Source organism: Panthera onca, chromosome C1 (assembly GCF_046562875.1).
Source record: "Panthera onca isolate mPanOnc1 chromosome C1, mPanOnc1 haplotype 2, whole genome shotgun sequence".
In the NCBI taxonomy this organism is placed as follows: Eukaryota; Metazoa; Chordata; class Mammalia; order Carnivora; family Felidae; genus Panthera; species Panthera onca.
The window spans coordinates 94,060,133-94,084,123 of NC_138346.1; the positions used below are offsets into that span (position 1 = coordinate 94,060,133).

Here is a 23,991-nt window from a genome sequence, read left to right on the forward strand (position 1 = left end):
AAGAGACACATGGGATAAGGAATGTGGGAAGGGACAAGAGTTTCCATGTCCTCTCCAAGGGCACCACCTCCCAGCACCACCATGTGTTCACCAACCCAGAAGCTGTCTGAACCCCTTTGGTCAGGATTTTTATGGAGGCTTCATTGCATAGGCACGATTGATTAAACCATTGGCCTTTAGTGGCCCCTGGAATTCAGGAGGTGGGGCTGAAAGTTCTAACTCTCTAATCATGTGGTTGTTTCCCCTGGCAACCAGCCACTTATCCTTAGGGACTTTCCAAAATTCACCTCATTAACATAAGGTGCTCCTTTCAGCTTTATCAGTCTGGAGCTGTTTCAGAAGCTAGGAACAAAAACCAAATATTATAACAAAATATGTTCCTACTGCTATTATCCCTTAGGACATTATAAAGATAATATCCTAAGGAGTCCTGCCCAGGAGCTAGGGATAGAGACCAAACACATATTTCTTATAATATCTCAAGGGATTAAGGGTTTGCCTCACAAATCCTCTCAATCAAACTATAGGATCTCTAGAAAGTTAAGGGTGTTGGACCTCAGCCATCTCATCAAAAGCAGATGGGGCTTATGTCAAAGAAATTTGTACGTATGGCTTTTGCCTAATGGAGTGAACCCCAAAGAGATTCACAAGAGACCTCCAAGTGTCTTTAAAGCCTTATATTTTTAGAAACATTGCCAACTTGGACTGCAGGAGAAAGAGACAGTACAGAATGAGGAGACGTTTTCAACCTCCAGAGTTCTACTGGCAAGAAGCAGGCTGAGATTGCTGCTCAGCTACAAAAAAAAATGTGCTACCTTCCATAAAAAAGAAAAGATGACTGCGAGGGCAGAGTCAATTGCCTAGAGAGTGAAGCCAAGAACCATGGAGAATTAATCCTAGGCCTTGGGATCTAATTAAGAAATGCCCAGCACTTGTGTGGCTGGCTTTCAGAATTTCCATGACCAATGAACTCTTATGTCTCCAATTTTCCACCATGTTGGACAGGAATGTCTTCCAGCCCAACAACTATAGATGGGGGCCAGATAACTTACTTCATTAGTTCCACTGGTCTGCAGATAAAGAAGATCTGTATTTAAGACACCACAGTTGGGTCTCATCCACACCGGAACTTAATTTAGATGCTGTTTTGGACTTTGAAGTGATGTGATAATATGAGATTTTAGGGACCTTGGTAGGATATGGTAGGTATTTTGCATGTGGAAGGAATGTGAATCTTGGGGTAGGCAACCTCTATGATAACTCCCAATGATCCCTGCCTCCTGGTATTCAGGCCCTTATATAATAATCTCTCCTTGAGTGTGGGGTGGACCTAGTGACTAATTTCTGACAAATAGAATATGGGGATAATGTTGTGATATTGTTTCTGAGATTAGATCATAAAAAGACTGTGACCACCATCTTGGATCTCTCTCTCTTTTCTTCTTTCATTACTCTGAAGGAAGCCAAGTGCCATGTTGTGAGCAGCCCTATGGAGAGGCCCGTGTGGCAAGGTACTGATGTCTCTAGCCAAAAGACGCTGAGGACCTGAGGTTTGCAAACAACCACATAAGTGAGCTTACAGGTGGATCCTTTCCCCGTTGAGCCTTGAAATGACTGCAGCTTCAGTGATACAATAATCATAGACTTGTCAGAAATCCAGAAACAGGGGACCCAGCTAAGCTGTATCTGACTCCAGGCTCTGAGAAACTGAGATGATAAATGTTGGTTGTTCTAAGCCTATGAGATTTTGGATAACTTATTATGCAGCAAAAATGACTAATACAGATTTTATCCCCTGACACCAATTTGATTTCCCAAGTGGATTTAAAAAAAAGTTTTTAATGTAAATTTTTTCAATATTAAGAAGAGTTTTCATCCTATTTATAATCACCTAATTGATTATAAATAGCCCACTGGAGTTTCATTCTTCATAAGTCCTCATTCTTACAGTTTTTTTGTCTGATTCTATGGGGATTTAAAAAAAGACAGAAAAAGAGAAGCCACGCCCCTAGCTTCTAAGAGAAGGTATCTCTTGAAGAGGCAAGCACATGAAGCAGAATAGGACAGGCTGATCTGGACCATGGTGAAGGCAAGCACACAGAGAACAGGAGTTCCTGAGTTCTACTGGGGATGGGGCACTGAGGGGATGTACTTGACTCAGGATTCACTGACACAAAAACACATCTAATTGCCTTATGCTCAAAAACTAAAAGGTCTAAGAGTCACAATGGCTTCCAGTACAACTAGATTTAGGGGCACTGAGGTGATGTGATAGAGGCCCAGTTACCCCTCTTTGTCTCTCAGCTGTGTTTCCTCTGTGTTGGTTCCATTCTCAAGCAGACTGCCAAGGGCTGAGTTGATCTGCCAGGTGGCAAAGCAGTCAATTAAGACAAGTCAAAATGAAAGGAACAATCAAGGCTTTATTTACTTACTGCCATAGTGTAAGGAAGAAGCTAAAGAGCTGGCTCCCCAGTGTTCCATTTTTCCCCATGTAACAGTACCTGGGGAAGGCCAGCTGCATCAGTACACCTGGGAGGAATTGGCTCACTGCTTAGAGAGCCCCAAACAATAGGTTCCTGCTTTTCTATGGATCTGGGGCCAAGGGGAACAGGGATACCTAGTAGGAAAGTCCCGAGTACCAAGTTCAGAGTGGAAAAAAGTGTCTTCAAGTTTCCCCTTCCCACAACAAGGCTTCAGCCTAATTGTAACCTCCTCCCCACAAGAGAGGCCTTTGATGGAGGTGCCTGGACCAGTAATGCAAGCAAGCATAAGAGACTAGCTGGCGACAGGGGCCTAGTCCTTGACTGCAACTCTCTTCATAGCCTACCACGCATTGGCTGTGCACCAAATCTGGTGTAGGAAGGGCAGCCTTACCCTAGGAGACCTGCCAGATAAGGTGTTATGGAGTAACGTTTGTGTGTCCAGCCCCCATTCATATGCTGAAGCTCTAACCCTCAATGTGATGGCCTTTGGCAGTAGAGCCTTTCTTTGGAAGGTAGAGTTAAATCAGATGGTGGGTGTGGGGCTCCCCATGACAAGATTAGTGTCCTTATAAGAAGAGGAAAAGAAACCAGAGTTCTCTTTCTGTCTATGTGTACATACTCACAAAGAGGTCATGTGAGCACACAGGGAGATGGTAGCTGTCTGTAAGCCAGGAAGCAGGCCTTCACCAGAAACAGAATTCACCAGCACTTTGATCTTAAACTTCCAAGCCTGTAGAAACATGAGAAATAAATGTATGTTGTTGAAGCCACCCAGTCTATGGTATTGTGTTATAACAACCCAAGCTGACATAACACCTTTGTAATTGCCTATGGTCAGGTCTGAAAGATCACACAAAGGCACTTGGCCAGGATCTGACCCCTTGCTCTTCCTCTATGGTGATAAGATGGCTATCAGCAGCTCCACCTGACATCCTGTTCCTCTCAGAAACACCGGTAGGAAGAGAGGGCTCTATCTTAGTAGTTCCAGCAGAAATTCTAGGACTGGCTCCAATGAGTCTAACTTGGGTCCTGTTCCCATCCCTGAACCAATGGCCACAGCCAAGTGGATGGAATTGACAGGTTGGCCTGCATCATGCTATACCTATGAATCTGGAGTTTGGGCCGGGACTTTTCTAAACCACTTCTACTGAGAGCAAGGGAGGGGCACTTCTACCAGAAGGTTCACCCTAGGTAAGCAAAGCCCACAGACGCCCACTCTCCAGTGCTTGAGCAAAAGTGAAAGGATTCATTTCCTCATCCATTCCATAAACATTTCCTGAACTATGTGCCAGACACTGTTCTTGGCCCTGGGGAGATGGCAGTGAACAGAAGCATCAGTCTTAAATTCTACTGGGGGTAACAACAATAAACACAATCAGCAGGTAAAACATATAGATAGTGACAAGGGATTAAAGGAAAGAATTAAAGCAAGAAAGGAGGACAGGAAGTATGTATATGAGGGACAGGTATTCAGAAAGGCAATGAGAGAATGAGCATCCCAGAGCAGAGGGAATAGCCAGAACAAATACCTTGAGGTGGGAGCATGCTTGCTGTGTTCAAGGAACAAGGAATACAGGCTGCCAGATAAAATATGGAATGCCCAGTTAAATTTGAATTTCAGATAAACAACATATACATTTTTTTAGCATAGGTATGTCCCAGATATCAAACAGGACATATTTATACCAAAAAAAAAAAAAAATTCCAGGCAACATTTGGGACATACGAGGTATCCTGTAATTTCTGTTTGCTAAATCTGGCATTTTCAGGCCAGTGGGACTAAAACAGAATGAAGAAGATGGTGGTGTTGCATATTGAATTATGTCCCCCCAAAAATGATGTTTCGAAGTCCTAACCTCCAGTAAACTCAGAATGGGACCTTACTTGGAAACAGGGTCATTGCAGACATAATTAGTTACAATGAGGTCTTACAGGAGCAGGGTGGTCTCTGCTCCAATGTGACTGCTGTTCTTATAAAAAGATGGCCATATGAAGACACAGGGACAAGCAGGGAGAAAGCAATGTGATGACAGAGGCAGAGATTAGAGCACTGCCCCCGCAAAGCAATGAATGACACATGAAAACCATCAGAAGCTAGAAAGAGGCATAGAAGGATCCTTCCCTTCAAGTAACAGAGGGACGGTGGCCCTGTCAACACCTTGGTTTGGGACTTCTAGCCCTCAAAACCATGAGAGAATAAATTTCCATTGTTTTAAGCCGCCCAGTTTGCAGACCTTTGTTACACTGGGAAACTAACCCAGGGGAGTAGCAGAACATGAGGGCAGAGAGATAAGGAGGGTGATGGACAGATCCTGCAGGGCCTTGGAGGCCACAAGAGGACTTGGCTTGCATTCTGAGTCATCTGAGAGTCTGGGGAGTGGAGTGACATGTGTAAAGAGATATAAGAACAATCTCAGAGGATACCCAGGGAAGGAACGGGTATGTGATGCTCCAAGAACAACATGCAGTTAAGTCCCACTGGAGTGCGTAGTGAGGGCAGTGGGCACAGAGGCTGGAGAGGTGAGCCAGATATTGAAGAGCCTCTTGGTAACAAAAAATAGGGATATGCTTCCCCCTGTAGGTGATAAGAAGCCAAAGGAAAACTTGGATCAGAGAGATGGAATCAAATATACCTGTTGTTCATGGTTTTTGTTACCTATTGTACTAGAGGTGGATGCTGGAGTTTAAGAAGAATGACTGGACAGTGATGGAATTCCAGGTGAAATAAGTGGATAACTTTCCCATCAGATAGAGGACCTTAATCCAAGCCCCTCAAATCATACAAGTGAGACAGCCACATTCCCACAAGCTTCTAAGGTAAACTGGAAAATACCTAGGATCTCTCTGGAACATCAGAAAATCGACCCAAGATCACTGATATGCTGAGGGAGATGGGATTCCCAACTGAAGGGCAGGGTCTGGAGGAACAAGTACGTGGCCTAAAAGAGATAGCAACAAATTTTCCCCTGTACATACTGACTCAAGAATTCTGGGCTCCAGCCCAGTGGCTCTCAAGCTTCAGTGTTCAGGAGAAACTCAGGGGGCTTCTGCAAATGCAGATTCCCGGATCCCATCCTGCATATCTTGATTAAATAAAGGTGGTCCTGGAACCACACCTTGAGAAACTTTGGCATAGTGAGGGACTTGAAGATATTCATGCAAACCATGATAAAGGTTACAGAGAAAGCATAAAATGTGGCAGGAGGATAGGAAATGCACGTGGGTGTGGAGAGGTGCTATGTTGTAGCAGGCAATGTCACTAAGAAGGTGACATTATATGCTGAAATTACATGCAATCTTTTGTGAGTATGTTCATTCCTGAGGAAATGGATATACAATTTTCAGGAGATTCTTAAAGAGATTCTGAATCAAATCAGGACTGAGAACTACCACAGATTAGTTTTCAGACATTTTCTGCTTTCAGATGGAAAGCAATTCGTTTCAGATGGAAGTTCAGAATCTGCTTGTATTTTGAGTGAACCTTAAACAGTGGTTCTCAGCCTTAGCCGCATTTTAGAATTACCTCTAGAGTTTTAAAAAATACTAATTTCTGGGTCTCAATACCAAAAAGTCTGATTTAATTGGTTTGGGGGCTTGACCTGGGAATTGGAATACTAAAATCTCCACAGAGGAATCAAATTGCAGGAAAAGCTGAGAAAGACTGATGGAGGGTTTCAGATGAAGCTCACCTCATGGTAAGAAGACCATGGTGATTATTCCCATTTACCAAGACTCTGGAGAATGTGTGACTAACCTGAGGTCCCATGGCTGGTGAGTAATCAAGACTCAAGACCAGGTTCTAGGACTCCCAGTTCAGTGCTTGGCCACTATTGCACCATGAGAAAGAAGCTGGTCCGATTTTGGTAAGGAGTCAAGTTCCCTAAGCCAGAGCTTAGGCTCTTGTACTAGGAATGACAAGCCCACAGGGAACCTTGTGATAGAAGGACTCAGCATCTAGGAAGAAGGAAAGAGGTGGAGGAATTCAGAGGAGAGGGGGAAGCAGTTCAGAGAAAGGAGGTCAAGAGCTGACAACCAGCTGCCCCCTCACAGGTCAGCAAGAGAAACAGGCACTTTGCCTATGTCTGGGAGGATTCCCATCCCTCACACATCAACCTGGTCAACACTGGCCTCCCAGCTGGCCTGAGGCTGAACAAAACAACAATAAGCAAAACCCTCTGGGACAAATGACATTAATGGCTTTGTGGCTTCCAATAATCCAACTCCTTCTTCATTCCTTAACACCGGCCAGGACTGTTGATGTGGGGGGCAGTGGTGGTGGGGGAGGGAGTCCGTATGCCAGAAGAAAATCACTATCGCAAAAGGAATGCCTCCATCAGCTCAGTAAAATCCTAAAATGCTTTCAGCAGTGACAAAGCTTTCCATTCTCCAAGTGGTAATTAGTAATGGCTTCAAAAGCAAATGCCCTAAGAGAGAAACCTCCAATTAAAAGTTCAAGGTCCTGGGGCACCTGGGTGGTTAAGTCAATTAAGTGTCCGACTTTGGTTCAGGTCATTGATCTCACAGTTCATAGGTTCAAGCCCCATGGTGGGCTCTATGCTGACAGCTCAGAGCCTGGAGCCTGCTTTGGATTCTGTGTCTCCTTCTCTCTCTGACCCTCCCCTGCTCGTGCTCTGTCTCTCTCTCAAAAATAAATAATGAACATCAAGCAAAAAAGTTCAAGTTCTTGGTTTTCAAACTTTTTAAAAACAGAACCCTTTTGATAAAATATCTTTATATGTATGTGTGTACATCATATATATGTCACATTATACTATACATGATATGTTACATATATACTATATATATATTGTGTGTTACATGTGATATGCATAATATGTAATTTAATATATGTCTATATAAATATAAGACGGATCAAAGTAAACTTGCTGTAGACAAAGCAGGAGCTGGGTCTGGAAATTACCTGGTGGGTGGGAGGTGGTGTGAGAGGAGAATGCCCCTCCCCCCTCCCCCTGCCCACCGTCTCTCCCTTCCACCAAGCTGGATTGCCCCTGACCCACCTCAGCCAAATCCTAGGATGGCTTGAAAGAACTGCAGGAAAGAATTCATTAGTTCACTGGACATGCATTATGCATTGCAGGTTGAGAGCCTACTGTGTTGGCATTGTGCTTGATGTTAGGATCAAGGTGGAAGAATAAAAGAGGAACAGCCACTTTCTTCAAGGACCTCACCATCTCTTGAGGGTCACAGACAAGAAAGGGGTAACTATGCAAAATGTGATAGGAACTGAATCGGGGAAGTTGCAGAGCATTACAGAACACAGTGCAAGCCCAGAGGAAGGGCATCTCACCTTGGGTGAGGGCAAGGGAGGGTAGGACCTAGCAGGGAAGCCTCTTTGAAGGAGAAGACCCCCAAAGTTAAGGTCAGCCCCAGCTTCCAGACCATGTTTTGATAAAATGAATGAGGATGGTGGTAGGAAGACTTTGGGAATAGAAACATAAGTGGAGTAGACTCAGACGAAAACACAGCACATCTGAAGGGGCCAGAGACCAGGGACAGGGGGGAAAAATCCCACTTCTTCAAGCTTTCCCAGGCAGCCCCAGTGCTGGGATCCTGGGCTCCACATGCAGGAAGTAAGGAAGAGACCAAGGGCCTCATCCAGACCCGCAGCCCAAAGGGGCAGGTCTGGGGCCACCAAACTGGGGCTCAGGCGTGAAAAGGACTCCCTTTGAAGTGAAAAGATCAAAATGGCTTCTGAGAAATCAGATCTCTTCAGCTGGATTTCAGCCTTGAGAGCAGGCTTTCCCAAAGGCAAAGCAGTAAAAGGAGAGCAAATGCTCAATAAAGTTCTGAGGGCCAGAGGGGAGGCCGGTCCATCCAAGGCTTTCCTAAGCAGACCCACCCCCCTTACAAACATGGAAGCAAAGCCATACAGAAGGGGAAGGAAAGGCAGACCGTGGCCCGGGGTTACTGCAAAGCCATCCCCAGGAGAGCGTGACAGTAGAGTCGCCTCTGAAGGAACAAGCTCCTGCTGCAGGCATGATGGTCAGGATGAGACAATGGCAACCAAAGGAAAGGGTGCTGTGTGGTGTCACCCCCAGATGTGCCACCTGTCCCTCACAGTGTTCCCCTTTACTACAAAAAAGAAAACAAAAAAGCTCAGGGCACCCTAGAAGTTTCGCTCTTTTTCATGGTCTCAAACACTGCTTTTCCCTCTGCTCCTTCATCTTCCTCCCCCTTCCCTGGGACTCTCCTTTCTCCCATGACACAATGACAAAGAAAAATGCCCACAAGGGCCTTGTTTTCAAGATTCAATCAAGGCTCTAAGCTTTTATCTTGTTCTTAATAGCACCTTGCACCGATAGAGCCCGGCAAGGCTTTGTGGGCCTTAATTATCTCCCAAAGATCGATTAGGCTGCTTGGCCTCGTGGGCAGCAGGCACCCCCAACAGCAGCTTTTCCAGATGGATGAGCTATGTCCTGGGCCATGGAGCACACTCCTCAACGCCAGCTGCCTGTGAGGCAGGTCCAGGCTGCCCTATTTCTCACAGGCACCCATCTCTGTTTCCGCTCCCCAGGGGATTTTTCAATGAGACTGCAGGCTTGATAAGGCCCTCCCAGTTCAGAGGAGAGGAAACCAAGGCTAGGCGACTTCCTGATGGCCCAGTCTGAACCTGCAATGAGACAAGAGCCCCACGTGAGGATTCCCCTGCCCACGTTCTGTCACGTCTCCATCTGAGGACACTTGGCATAGTGGGCTGTATTTATAAACAGCATAAGAAAGCCAAGAGTGGGCCAGTGCCCCCAAAGAGGCAGCTAAGAGCTTGTTTTCTGTTCCACAGACTCCCTCTGCAGCCAGCATGCAGAAGTAGGTCAAAGCTTCAGGAAGAATTGGCTGCCAGAGCTTGCCATTCACACCACCATTCACACTACCGAGCTTGTATCAAGCACTTCAAAGCGCCAGGTGCTATCCAGAACAGCCTGCAAGCTGCAGCCTGTGACACTGGTGTCCGAGCCTGGGGGAGGATGTGAGATGCTGTGAGACTAAGGTGGGTAGGGAAGCCAGGCCTCTGATAATCTTTACATGATAAGACAAGTGCATTTAAAAGCAATATACGTTGGTAATAATAACTGACGATTTTTACTGAGGTCTTCTGTGCTTTTAGAGGGTCTCCTTCATCTAGACTCACAGAAGCCCACTGAGAGGTTGAATATCATGCCAGTGATCATCCACCCAGAAAATGCTAGAGATGGGATTTGAACCCAGGCAGTATGACACAAAAGTCTATGCTTTGACTCCGTTTACCAGACTATTCAGCATAGTTAGTCCTTTTGGGCTTCATGGCAGAAGGTAGGAAGGCTTTAGGTGGCAGGCACATGGCAGTGCCTAATTTTCTCACCCACTCAAAGTTGTTTTCCAGGCAAGACAAGGGACATACATTATCTCGGGCAACCTCCCAGAAAGGGGCATGTTGTGTGCTCCCTAAGGACAGGGACCAGACTTGATTCTTTTTTATATCCTCAGCACCTAGTGCAGTGCCTGGATACTCAAAAAATTCTTGCTGGCTCCTTGCCTAGCCACACATACAGGCTGCGTGGTCAAAGGCAAGCTACTAAACTTGTCTAGTTGCAGATTCCCAATCTGTAGAATGCAGATAATAATGTAGTCCTTCCAGTATAGCCATATTATTAGGAACCATATGTGTAAAGTCCTTCCCACTAGGACCACTGCATAGTAGGTGCTCAATAAACTATAATTAGCTATGTTCAAAGCCATGATGCCAAGGGTCAAGGGTGAGTTGAGACAGACCCATACTTCTTGACTAACAGCAGGATAGGGCAAGACAAAATAGCTCGAGGTATTCCCATGATTTTTTTTTTAATTAGCCTTCTCTAAAAGTTCCCTTTTAAAACTTCAGAAGGCTCGGAGTCCTTCAGCATCTCAAGGACGGAAGATTCTGAGGAATCGTTATTGTGTAACATACTTTGAATGGATGTTCTCCCTCTCTTTTCTCCCAACAGAACCCCGATGTCATGTAGGTGGCTAAACTCCTCAATACAACCTTATTCTCCCAGGATATGTGGTCCTAGCCCCAGAAGATGAGACATAATTGGTCTAAACCTATAGGACACAGTCATAGCTAATGAAAGATGAAAGAAAGTAAGAAGCCTCTAGGAAGAATTTTCCTTGTGGACGAAAGGGATCCATGTAGTTTCTTTTCTCCTCTTGGATATTGTCATGGAGATGTGACAACTGGATCTATGGCAGCCATCCTGCATTCATGAGCAAAGCTGATATAAAGACAAAGACAACACACTGAATGTGGCAGAGAAGAGAAGAAAGAACTTGGTCCTTAATGACAAGTGAGAACTACCAAATTAACCAACTCTGCACCCTACCTCAAGACTTCTTGTTATACAAGATAATGATGTTTCTTACTATCCAAGCCAGTAGAGTCTGTGATTTCTATAGCTGATGCCCAAGAGTACTCTGACAAACTTGCCATCTTAAAAATATAATCTCTGAAAGGAAGTAACCCTTAAATTACCTTGGGAGAGAACCAAACATCCTGAGTTGAATGGGAACCCCTAGACTGAGGCTCAAATACAAACCCTTCTGCAAGCACAGGGTGAAGCCAATCACAAGATATCTGAGTCTAAAAAGGTAACCATGGTTTTGGGAAAGAGCAGTCAAGGCTTCTGATCTCGCTGCAATCCTGGCTTCTTCTTCTTTGTGTGTGTGTGTGTTTGCTTTTTTTTTTTTTTTTTTTTTTTGCGGGGGCGGGGGCACAAGTGAGCAAAGGGCAGAAAGAGAAAGGATCACACAAGGAGCAGAGAGAGAGAAAGAGAGAGAGAAAGAGAAGCGAGGCTCACCCGAAGCAGGTCTAATGCTCACCAGAAGCAGGGCTTGTGCTCACCCAATGCAGGGCTCAAACTGATGAACTGTGAGATCATGACTTGGGCTAAAGTCAGATGCTTAAGCCACCCAGGTGCCCCATGCAATCCTGGCCTCTTGACCAAAAACACAGAAACCTGAGGAGCAGCAGATGTTCAGAATCAGTCCAGGTGAGAGCAATCCCTGGTTCAGGAGTTTTTCTCCCAACCCAGGGGCAGCCACATTCCTTTGGGAGTGGATCACAAAGGTTGCTACAGGGCTTGGCAGAGTAACCCTCAGAACCAAGAGAGTAGCCTTAGAAAACACTCAAGTGGCCATATGTTGCCAAGGGCTCCACAAAACACAAAATATCTTCAATTTCTCCAACTGCTGGGATTCAACAGGGAGGAAAGGAAACAAGATGGGAACCCAGTGTGCAATATGAGGCATCCACTCAGCAACCACTTTTTTTTAATTACCCAAAAGCGCAGAATGACTTTTACATTTTTAACATGTTGTTTAAACAACAACAATGAAGAAGAAGGAGAAAGAAAAAGAGAAGAAACAGAAGTCTATGGCCTACAAAGCTTAAAACATTTACCATCTTGTCCTTTACAGAAAAAAGTGTGCCAATGCTTGGACTATAAGGTCCACAGTGGCCAAAAGCATGACCCTTATTTGACAAGGTTTCCTTGAAGTCCTCCTGGAAAAACCTGAATGCCCTTAGCTGCTAAACTCCTCTCCTGGTTCGATCAGGAGCTCTGGGTGTGAGAGCAGCCAGTTGATGGGCTGAGGGCTTTGAGCTCTTCCTAATTCTCCTCTGTATTAAATCAGGCAGTCTCTTCCAACCTGCCACATCTCCCTACAGTAATGATTCACACAGGACAAATGTTCTATCGCACTCCTGGCATCCACCACCCCTAAGTGTCAAGCCTTCAAGAAAGCCATGGAGGGTTTAGCACAGAACACAGCCCACCAAACAGATGCATGCTTTTCCTTCCCCATGTGGGCTGAGCAGGTTGGGGGGGAGAGAGGACTGAATGCCTCGAGGTGTAGGGCACCGTCTTCTGGCTTGCAGGCTATAGGCTTCCCAGCCCTGCACTGTCCTGGTTCTTTGGGCACCAGCCCCACTTGCCCCGGCAGAAAGCCCTACCAGAGCGACCGCCCCACGCTGGGGCTATGGATCTATTCTAGGGAGCCTTATCACCCAAAAACAGAAACTACAAAGGGAGCCAATCTCCTTACATATTCCAAACGTGATTCAAACAAACCTAAATTTTTGGAGTCTTCCAGCTGGCTGGTATTTTGAGCAGCAAACCAACAGAGGCGGTTATTGTATCAGCTTAGAGAAGATGCTTTTATAATCAATGACACTCATTATATTCAAATATCCAATTCCTGCCAATACACAATTTAAATAATAATTTCTAAGCAATTTGTTATATAATTGAGTCTTTTATATTTATAATACATATAATTTGTTACATAATTGAGTCTCATAATTACAACCCCCCTGAAGAAGCAGCAGCAATTTTTATTTTTGAGGGTGGGATCGGACTTGGCTGGCAAAGGGACATTCTGCAGCCTTGGACAGCTGGCTAGAGAGTATTGGTAATGAGAGAAAGGGGGGTGGCTCTCTTTGAGGAGTTACTGGCTATTCTGTTCCTTTGGTTTGAGGGGTCAGCTATTAATTTAAGGGTACGCCAAGAAATGCATTTATTTCTGGCAAAATTTTATTTTCCTTTTTTTAAGTTTATTTTGAGAGAGAGCAAGCATGAGTTGAGGAGGGCAGAGAGAGAGAGAGAGAGAGAGAGAGAATCCTAAGCAGTCTCCACACTGTCAGTGCTGAGCCTCATGTGAGGCTCAAACTCATGAACCGTGAGATCACGACCTGAGCCAAAACCAAGAGTTGGACACTTAACTGACTGGGCCACCCAGGAGCCCCTTGGATACAGATGACAGGGATGCCTTGGTCCAGTGTCAAAAATTAATGGTACATAAAATGTGGTTCTAAAGTGCTGAAGATTGCCTTCTCTGACCTCTCGGGCACTAACCTGCAGACATGCAGAATCATGCCATCCTTGGCAACTCAAACCCACTGTATCCAAAATGCACCACTGCAAGAGTATGTAAGATATGTGACTAAGCTAAGCAGCTGTCAGGCCCAGGGTCACACTCCCTTGGAAACTCATGACTCCAGGACCTCCATGCCACTTCTTATGTAACCCAGCAAGCAACAAAAATTCACTGAGGACTTGTATAAGTGCTGGGCTCTGAGCTCTCTGGAGGGATACCAAGAAGCATGAAGCCTGGCCCCAGCTCTCATAGAGCAGCTAGTCTCACAGCAATGGTGAACACACATCCATGAAACTAGCATCAGGAACCAGAAGAATCAGAGATGACCTCTGAAGTCCCTTCCCACTTTAAACTTCTAGGATCTAACAAATCACTGTCCAATTTATTTGTTTTATTTCTCAATAAAGTTAACATTTAATAGTATTTGCCCATGTTCTCGTTTTCTCCTCTAGATCACTTACCTGTTGCTACATGACAAATAATCCCAAAGTTGTGTGGCTTAAAACAATCTTTACAATGATTTTGAATGCTCATGATTCTCTGGGTGAGCAATCTGAGCTGGGCTCAGCTGGGTGGAGTCTTCTTCTATCTCTTGGGGTCACTCATATGACTGCAGTTATCTGGAACCCAACTGGGGCTGGACAGAGTCAGATGACCCGAGACAACCTCGTCCCCATGTCTACAGGTTGATGCTGGCTCTCAGCTGGTGAATCCAGGGGGGCTTGGCTGGCTAGGCTCATCTCTGCTCCATGTGGCTTCTTCACAGACCCAGGGCAGCATTCCCAGAAGACAAGGACAGCATTCCCAGAAGACAAGGCTTCTCAAGAATTAGGCTCGAAAGTTGTACAACTTACACTGCATTCTATGGGGAAAAGCAAGTCATGGGACCACACAGCTTCAGGGATGAGATAATAGATTTAACCTCTTGATGCAAGGAGTAACAAAGGTCACTGAAACTGAACTTCATTTGTTTGCAGCTTATCCTGACATTATCTGTCCACTTATCTCCATAACCCATTAGCCACCAAAACAAGTATTCATGTTCTCATTGGAAATCTACCTACATAACAAAAATAAGATGTTTTAAATACTATCACAGAATGCCATTAAGCTTAGTGAAGATGTTTTTGGAAAACTATCTTTTTGTTTTCCCATACATGAAGCAAAAAAAATTAAATACAGTCCACTTCCTCACTTTTTACCACACTTGATCCAATACCTTCACAATGTCTACCACAGTATTTCAAACATAACAGGCACTTTCCTTGCAATTCTAGAACCAAGTCCAAAAAGCTTTGACTACAGTGTTCCAAATCACTGTTTGGTAGTTGAAAAAGGTGAATTAAGAATGATGCATTAAAGCAAGGCCATCTGGTGTTCATAGTTCCTGAACAATCCTAGATGCATTTCAGGCCTCAAGGCCAAGTAATTTTTCACAGTTATACCAGAACATCGTATTACCAGTAAGTCACCTGCAGCCCTGTCATGGGGACCATCTGATTATTGTACTTATTGCTTAGATGTTATCACTTTACAGCCACCCAAATATTTGTAGGCAGTAATCCAAGTAGCAAGTCAGGGATCGGGTTACTCAGCAGTTCATAGATCTGAAACAACTCATAAATCAAAATTGACAAGAAATTAGCAGACTAGCTCAGACAGTAAAAATCTTGCGATCAAATCTTCCAGCTCAGATGCTGACAAACACTTGATACCCCTCAATAAGATAGAATCTTGCCTTGACACGCAAGGTCACAAGTAGCAAAAGCACTCACACGGCTGTCTTTGTACACCGTCTTTGTGCATCACGCAGAGCCAACCTTGTCAAAATTCAGGCCCTTCCATGCAAACCTTGCCCCAAACACCTGTAGCCTACTCAGCCCCCCTGAGAAGGTATTCAGAAGGAAAAATAAGTTCAGTCCTAGCTCGGTTGAAATTTGCCACTTCCTCAAAATTTACTCAAAATCATCACTTAGGCAACTTCTCTTTGTAGTGTTTGAAATTTGTTCATTCCATTATTTTAGGAGCATTTCCTTCAGGAGTTAGCAAGAAACAAAACAAAACAAAACAAAACCTAGATCCTGCCTTCAAGGAATAAAAAAGTCATTGTGAGCTTGCCATTTTCTCATACATTTTCTAGTTTAATGCTCACAGTGCCCCTATAATGCAAGTGTAATTATCCCCATTTTAGACTGAGAAACTGGGGTTTCAGTTAGCAGGCAACGGAGCCAAGATCCAGTCTGAGGGAAGAACAGAATAAAAGAAGCAGGGTTGGAAGACAAAGAAGCTCACATGAAACACTGGGGGTAAAGCACCTTCTATGCAACAAAGGACTTTGCAAATACTGGTGACCGTAATGACAGAGAGTATAGGGCATAGATGGGACAACCAGGTGGACAACATCCTCCTGACTGTTGGAAATGAAAATGGAGAAAGAACCTGGGGATGGATCCGGGTGAATCTGGCATGGATGGAAAGAAAAATGCAAGTTAGAGAAAGAGCAGCTGAGCAGTGGAAGGAGACTTCGGAGCCAGCCCAGAAGCCAAGAGTGTCACACTTTAAGAAAGTTAAGTGCCGCCATGAGGTGGAGAGGAGAGAAGCTTGGAAAGAAGTTGGGGTTAAAGAGTGGAGGCCACTGGAGGCTGTCAAGAGAGACTGAGGGTAGATGACAGATTGCAGGGGGTTAGAGGGAGTGTAGATGGTAGGGAAATAAGGACATCAGTGTAGATTCTCCTTCCAGAAAGTTTCTCGAGGAAGGAAAGGGGGGAATAGAATGCACTGATAGTTTAGGAGATGTTGAATCAAAAAAAGGACTGGGCTCCTAATGACCAGCAACAATGGCCAGGGGAGAGGATATAGAGATTGAACACCATTCCCTACTTCCTCACCTGCATGATTTGGGGACTGTTTATGTACAGAGAGATTTCTACTGTTGCTGCTTCATCTGATTAGAAAACGTGTCCTCACTTTTCATCCCACTTTGTTCTATTAATTCTTCCTTTTCAGAGTCTCTTTGGATTCATCTTCTCTTTTCTGCTCCTCCACCTGAGAGCAGGCCTCTCCTGGAACCTTGTGCCATCCTACTCTCAGGTTTCCCAGCCTCTCACCACCTTCCCTCAATTTGAATCTGAACCAGATTAACCTGCCATAAAACCTAGTTTGCAAAACATGAAAAGCACCCTAATATGCATTGGCTCAAGTCCCAAATTCCTGGCTAAAAATGGAAGAGATTCCATCAGGAGTCTCCATTCTTCAAACCCAGTCCCTTTTTCCACCCCTCCTATGAAACCTGAGGGTCCCAAGACCATCGTCAGCCCTGTTGCACATTAGATTCATCAGGGAAGCTGTACAGAACCAAGGCCCGGGCCCATTCCAGAGATGATTCATTTGGTCTGCAGTGGGATCCAGGCATGGGTATATTTTAAACATTCCCCTATTGACTCTCTCCAGTGGCACTTTACCAGTCAATGGGATACTCAGAAACCATGCTCTAAGCCTTTACTCGGCAATGTTTCTATGCCTTAAATTGTCTTCCTTCCTTTCCATGAACTAAATATGCCACGTATCTCAAAGGCTGAATGCAAACCTGACTTTTTTGGGGAAGTCTTCTCAGACCACTCCAGCTAGAAATGATCTTCCCTATCTCCAGATTCTATAATGCTTACAGAAACACCAAGAAACCTAGTCTCTAATTCAACAACCATGCCAGGCCCTTGCTTAGTTACCAGGGTCCATGCAGATGAAATGAGGCCTCTGCTTTCAATGGGTTTATTATCAAGGTGGGGTATGGTTTTGGGGGTGCCGGTGATGCAGCAAAGCAGAGAAAGCCACACATTGAAGGGCAGGGCAGTACAGAGGCCCAGCAGGAGAAAAACATCAGAGGTTCTGGCAGCAGGACATGCATCTGAATCTGTAGTCCATGGAAAGATCAAGAAGCACCTTGCACACCAGCTTAAGATCGGCTCCCGTGGTCTTCAGACCCTCTTTTGAGAAAATATCCTTCTGCATTTGACCTGACTCCATGCTCACCTAGCCACCTTTCCAGTTGCAATCTGTCCTTCCTGGGCTGGGAAGAGGGTTCTTCCCCTATGGCAGATGTAGTCTTTACTTTCGAAGGGAAGAAAGATCCCTCACTGTAGTCAGCAATGTTGTCTGTCAGTGGCTTGTGGTTTTTCTCAAGGCAGATAAGTCTGCCTTGATTACTGTTCCAATGACACCCTACAGAACAGATGGGCCCCTCTGCACCTCCAGACACCCCAGGTAACCCCAAGTGGCACCACACAGCTAGGGCTTCAGAAACACAGTTTTAAAATCATTATCACAGGCCCCTGGCGTGGGGGGGCCTCAAAGGTATAGGCTGTTCTAGAATTATTTCATGTACACAATAGGTTTATAAACCCTCACTTCCAATAGGTTTATAAACCCTTATAGGCAAGAAACCAGTCTCCTACTTCTTTGCACCCTATAGGTTGTTATCTAGGAGATAAAGTACAATAAAGAGTTAATACACGAGCTTGAACAAAAGAGGCTATCCACAGTCAAGAGGCATGGAAGTCAGAATTTTCAAAGGGTTATTAGTTATTTCAAGATGAATTTAAACATCTAGATGGTAAATGAAGAGTAGAAATGAAGTGACTTCCAAGAACTTAGAAAGAAATGCAGTTGTCCGTGGAAAGTTAGTTTGGTGAAATCCACACACAATGGATAAGGTTAGTTATTATACTAAAAGAAATAGCAGGGAATAACCTAGAAGAGTTTCTCCAAGTGTGTGCCCAAAGAGTTTGGGAACACCTAAGACTCCCTTTAAGGTGACAGGATTGAACTACAACTGGTTTTAGCAAATGGAGAAATAATCAGCTGTTTTGTGTACTGCCTGGAGAAGTTCTGTATAAACAGAAGGAGGGTGAGTTTGTGGAGAAAGGAAAACCACAGGGTCAGAGTTTGGCAGTGTTTACCCATGACTTCCAGGAGAAAGAGAAACAGCGAGCTGGACTAAGCTTCATCATAAGAGGAGTGTATCCTGTGTCAGGCAAAGGAGGGTCTCACCAGCACTTGCGTCAGTGAGGGTTTTTGAGTTCAAATATAGCAACTGACACTGGACTATTTCCAGGAAGAAAGGGGGGCTTAGGGGGTATGTGTTACTGAAAGGGAAAATATATAGAAAAGCACAGAGGACCAACACAGAGGAGGGCAAACCAGGCTTAGAACAGATTACACCCAGGTCAATCCTGAAGGTCTTAGTCATAGAAGCTACTGCACAACCTTACCTGGGTGGGTCTCCAGTATAAATAAACTCCAACCATTACTCCCATTCAAGAAACAAAGTCCTGGGAGAGAGAATACAATGGAGCAAGCTGAGGCCACATGCCTGCTTCTCAGCAGAAGTCTCCATTAAGAGGAGACTTTCCCTTTTAACATAGGAGGGTATGTATTGGATTAACCAGTTCCAAGTTCTAAACACAATGGAGAAGAGAAAAATCCCAAGAAGGGAAGTGGGGTGCTGTTGGGAAGTGGGAATGGTCACTGGGCAGTCAATATCTACAATACATCTGAGGAAATGTCCTCTGTGGTTGTCTCTCTGCCTTTGACCTGACCCCAAGCTCACCTAGCCACCTTTCCAGTTCCAAATCACTTTCCCCAATCTGAGGTACAGGGTTATTCCCTGATGGCAGTTGCAAACTTCTTTCCAAGGGAAAAAATGTCCCTCACTGTAAGTTAACAAGATCGTCAGTAGCTTACAATTGTGTTTTTCTCAAGGCAGATCTCTGAATTGGGTCTCGGGACACGCAAGATTGAATGCCAGATTCTGACAGACAGCTGGCCTCTCTCATGAGTTCCACCTAGCAGCACATCCCTCCAAGGTGTGGCAGTGTCCAGTCTCACATATCTGGTTCGATCCAGAAATCTGGAGTGAGGTTGTCTTTCTTTGAACATGTATTTTTTTATTTCTACTTTCATCCATATTCAATTAAAATCCACAAATTCTTCAATACATAATAAAGTGTGTCTTTTCCAACTATTCCTGTATCACATTTTGCTACTCTAGTGACTTGTCCATTGTCCAAAGATGACTGCTCCTTATTACATCCCTGACCATAAGCCTGGGAAATAGGTTTTGTAAATATGATGCTAAGGCAGAAATCCATGGACATATGGCCACAGACCAGGCTGCTGATGCTGGTCTGCTATGATGATAGCTATCCTTTGGATCATGGAGCTGGAAGGCCTTTTAACAAACACTTGGTTCAATTCCTTCTTTTTCAGATGAGGAAGCCCAGGAAGAGGAAGTCTCTTGGTCAGCATTACCCAGCACATGGATGGAAAAACTAAGACAAACCCAGATCTCATGGGTCCTTTTCATTACATCATCACACCTTTTGAAAAATAAGAAATTCCATCAATTTCCCAGGTCTTCTAGAAGCAAACACTATCTTTTCTGCCTTTCAGTTGAGGGAAATAACGAAAGTAACTGCTGACCCTTTGTACCCAAATACCAGATGCGATGCCTCACTTGCTTTAAAGTCATACTCAGTGAAACACTAATAAGAAAGCTCAAGAACTGTGGTGCCCTGAGAATTCAGAGAGAGAGAGAGAGAGAGAGAGTGTGTTTGTGTGTGTGTGTGGGAGGGGAGAGAAAGGGATTTTCCACCCTAGTAAATATCATCAGGGCCTAGCACAGCCTCTGAAAGGCGGGGGGGGGGGGGGGGGGGGGATGGAATTACATTTCTGCTGCATCACCTTGGGCAAGTTCCTTAACCTATTTGAAGGTCAGTTTCCTCTTCTGTGATATAAATAACCTACCTCAGCAGGCTGTTCTAAAGTTTTAATTAGATAACCTACAGAAAACATTTGGAACAGTGCCCCACCAATGGCAAGCCCTCAAGTGTTCTGAATGTTATTTTGAACATAACAAAATCTTTAGTGTTTGTTCTTTTCCATAAGTCCCTAAGAACACCTTCCTGATGTTTCAAGGCACCACACTTGGCTTGTTTAGAATCTCCTGGAGAGTTTTTACAAGTACAGATGCCTGGGTCCCTCTCCCAAAGATTCTGGTTCAATTGGTCTAGGTGCACCTGGGTCATGGCTCCCACTGCATAAAGCTCTCAGGAGATTCTGATGCAAACAAGCTGGGACAGTCACTCACCTATAGAACTGAGCCTACAACCAGAGAACAGGTAAGGCCAGGGCCATCAAGCAACATCAGTTCATCTCCCCGCTTCATTGAGATTACCACTGAGAAAGAACCTAGAGAGCTGAGGCACCTGGTTCTTAGTGATTTCAAGCTTCTCATTCCAAACAATCTGAATGAAACAAAGATTAGGCTAAAGTTGAACAAATTTCAGATCTTGCTGTGGCAGCTGATTTTTTTTTTTTTTTTTTACCAAATCATTTACCATTTTCTCCTAAAACAAACACACCTAAAAAAAATGAATGTTAAGAAAACCTAATTCACCAAAAGTGCAGAGATGATGGTCCTGAAAAATTAAGGTAGTCACTGTTTTGTCTGCAATGTGGAAAATAGGTTCTCACTTCTGCCTACAAATTTTTTTTTTCCAAGTTTGGCTACATTTTAACAAGATACAAAAGAATCAGAGGAAGGTTGTTTTGTTTCTTTGTTTTTGGTGCCAGGCTTTCTTTTTAAGGCGGACCAGTGCAAAGGGGAATTAGGCATGTGACCTCCTTTTCTAGCTGACTTCACAAAAGACAGGGAAGAGGAGGGTCCTGCGGAGGGTCCCTATGAGTCACTGGCTCAGATCCCTCCCTTCTGCTGGCTGGCCCTAGAGATCCCAGCAGGCACTGCAGCTGTTCACGGCCCGTGTTTGGGGAAGTGAGGCCTGGGAAAGCAGCAATGCAGGGGCAGAGTTTGCTTCCCATCAACTGAATCTTGCCCTGAGGGCCAGGCTTCCTCCTCTCAGGGCTCTCATCCTGGCAAGTCCCTTCACAAGCCAGCCTTTCCAAAGAGGAACGCCTGAGGGTTGACTCCAGGCCCTTGGCTTCCACTCTCTTCTCTAGTTGTCTGGCTAGGCTGGCCCCAAAGTCTATGATTCCCGGCAGTTTCAAGGGCCATTGTGGTGAGATCTTACACATGGAAGCTGAGAACTGGGACCAATGGCCTGAAGCTACCAGGAGGCTGATTTCAATCCAAGGCAGTAACTTTCCAAGAGTGTTCCAGTTGGGGGAAGCCCCAGTCATTAGAGATCCATGGCAGGGCATGTATTCACACAGGGCCACCAGTAAGTCATAGAAGACATTCTGGAACCAGACGGAAGCTGCTGGCCAGATGTTCTCAAAGGCCTTGTACCCCTACCCCACCCCAAAATAGATTTCTATGAATTCTCGAGTTAGTTCAGCTACACAAGACAAAAGTATGTCTGAGAAATAATATTCTTACTGTTTTAAATTTATAAATATGAACATTTTAATTATGCTGAGTAGAAAAAAGAACAAACTACACCTTTAGAAGCCCATCACCAACATTAAACGTATTTTACCATACTTGCCTCAGCCCACTCTCTCTCTCTCTTTCTCTCCTTTCAAAACAGTAAAAATGTCCAGATACAGTTGTTTCCTCCTGTTTCTTCATCCTTCCCTCACCTTTCTCAACGGTAACCATTAACCTGAATTTAGCCTATACCATTCCCATGTGTGTTTTGGCCTTTTAATGAACATGAACGTGTTAATAAAAATCATACTGTTTTGGGGCGCTTGGGTGGCTCAGTCAGTTAAGCGTCAGATTTTGGCTCAGGTCATGATCTCATGGCTCATGAGTTCGAGCCCCACATCGGGCTCTGTGCTGACAGCTCTGAGCCTGGAATCTGCTTCAGATTCTGTGTCTTCCTCTCTCTCTGCCCCTTCCCCACTCACTGTCTCTTTCTCTCAAAAATAAACTTTAAAAAAATTTTAATCATATTGTTTATATTTTAATACAAATCGCATCTCTATATATTATGTATGTGTATGTAACAAACACATATATCCTTTTACAACTTGTTTTTTCACTCATCATTGTTTTAGAATTCATACATGTTGATGAAAAGTTGACCCAGTACATTTATATTAACTGCTACATGTTGTAGTATTCAATTCTGTTAACCCATTCCATAAACCATAGCTTGTGGGCTATGTAATCAGAATTCTTTTGTGCATGTGCATATGTGTGTGTGTGTGTGTGTGTGTGTGTGTGTATCTACATGCAAGTATGTAGCCATGTATACACACAAACACAAATCTGTACACTTACACAACAATTTCTCTGGGCTATATACCAAGGAGCGGAATTGATACTTTATAGCAGGAACATGCCTTTGGCTTCAATAGACATTGCCAAATCATTCTCCAAAGCAACTATACCAATTTACACTCACATCAGAGTTCCTTTGTGCCCACATCTCACCATCCCTGTTGTCATCAGACTTAATTAATTTTTGCTAATCTGGTAAATGTGAATGGTACTTCATTGTTTCAATTTGCATTTCTCTTATCATGGAGAACCAGTTATAGTTTTCGAGGCCAAGAATAGAATCTAACCCCTCCCCACCCTACACAAACACTTGGTGGAGACAGGAGGAAGCATGGGGGCTGGGGATGAGCCCAGATGGTGAGGTTCCGGAGACTCAGGGCTGGAGCAGGGATTTTGCACTTAAGGGTCAAGCACAAATGAGCAGCAGAATGGAAGGCTGAATTCCAAAAAGACAGATCAAGAAGTTGCCAAAAAGAAGGGACCAGAGAAGGGATAGATTCCAAACTCCAAGATCAGAGAGATGAACACACTGAAATCAATGGTAAAGGTCCAAGCTATTTCCTGAGGAAAAGGGCAGTTGTTTGCAGCAGACAGGGGAGAGAGCAAGACTGAGGTTGAGGCCATTGAGCAGAAAGGGAGAGAAATGTGCACCAAGTCTCCAGCAGCTCAGCCTACTGCCATCATACCCGTGGCTGCCTTAGTCTCCATTGTGAACCCCGAGAGCCCTAAATAACCCTGTGTACGTCCTTCTAAATGAAACTCCTCAGGTCAGGCCATAAAATTTGGGACATGCTTCAGTTTGAGGGTTTGGGGTTTTCATTTCATTGGAGCAAACAACAACAAAAGTGCTTCAGTGGGTGAAGGACTTATTTTTGGCAAATTGTTTCTCCTTCTGGTGGCTTCTTTTCAAAACATGTTTTGGAAACATTTAACAGTTCTTCCCATAGCACTGCTTCTCAGGGAAGTTAAACAATGCCAGATTGATGGACTGACTTCAAGGCATGTGTGCCAAAATATGTCTCCCATATTAAAGATGCTGGAACTTTCTGGGAATAACTCATTTCCTTGGGGGGCACTGGAGGGTGTGGGAATCCCATATATCTCCATGTCCTTTTATCAGGCAGAACTCTGAAAAGCACAGTCATCTATCAACGTGTGTGACAGATATGGTTCTTCTTAATGGGGACAGGAAACCACTCTAACCTTATTGGGTCCACAGTTTCAAAGCCAACTTTCTCTTCGGCTCACTTTGCTTCAAGTATGGCCAAATGCTAAGGACAACGGCCAAGGAAGCCTCCAGAGAGACAGGCATGGAATAGTATGTCATGGCCCCACAATGGCATCTGCAGGGGCTAAGAA

General features: G+C 44.5%; 1 long non-coding RNA gene across 1 annotated transcript in view; it reads right to left on the bottom strand.

Moving 5' to 3' along the window:
* Positions 1–23,991, bottom strand: part of LOC144617062 (uncharacterized) — a 100,040-nt gene that overhangs the window by 9,720 nt on the left and 66,329 nt on the right. The window contains exon 2 of the long non-coding RNA XR_013557079.2: positions 3,107–3,213. This is a non-coding gene — a long non-coding RNA (uncharacterized LOC144617062). The remainder of the gene's footprint in view (positions 1–3,106; positions 3,214–23,991) is intronic.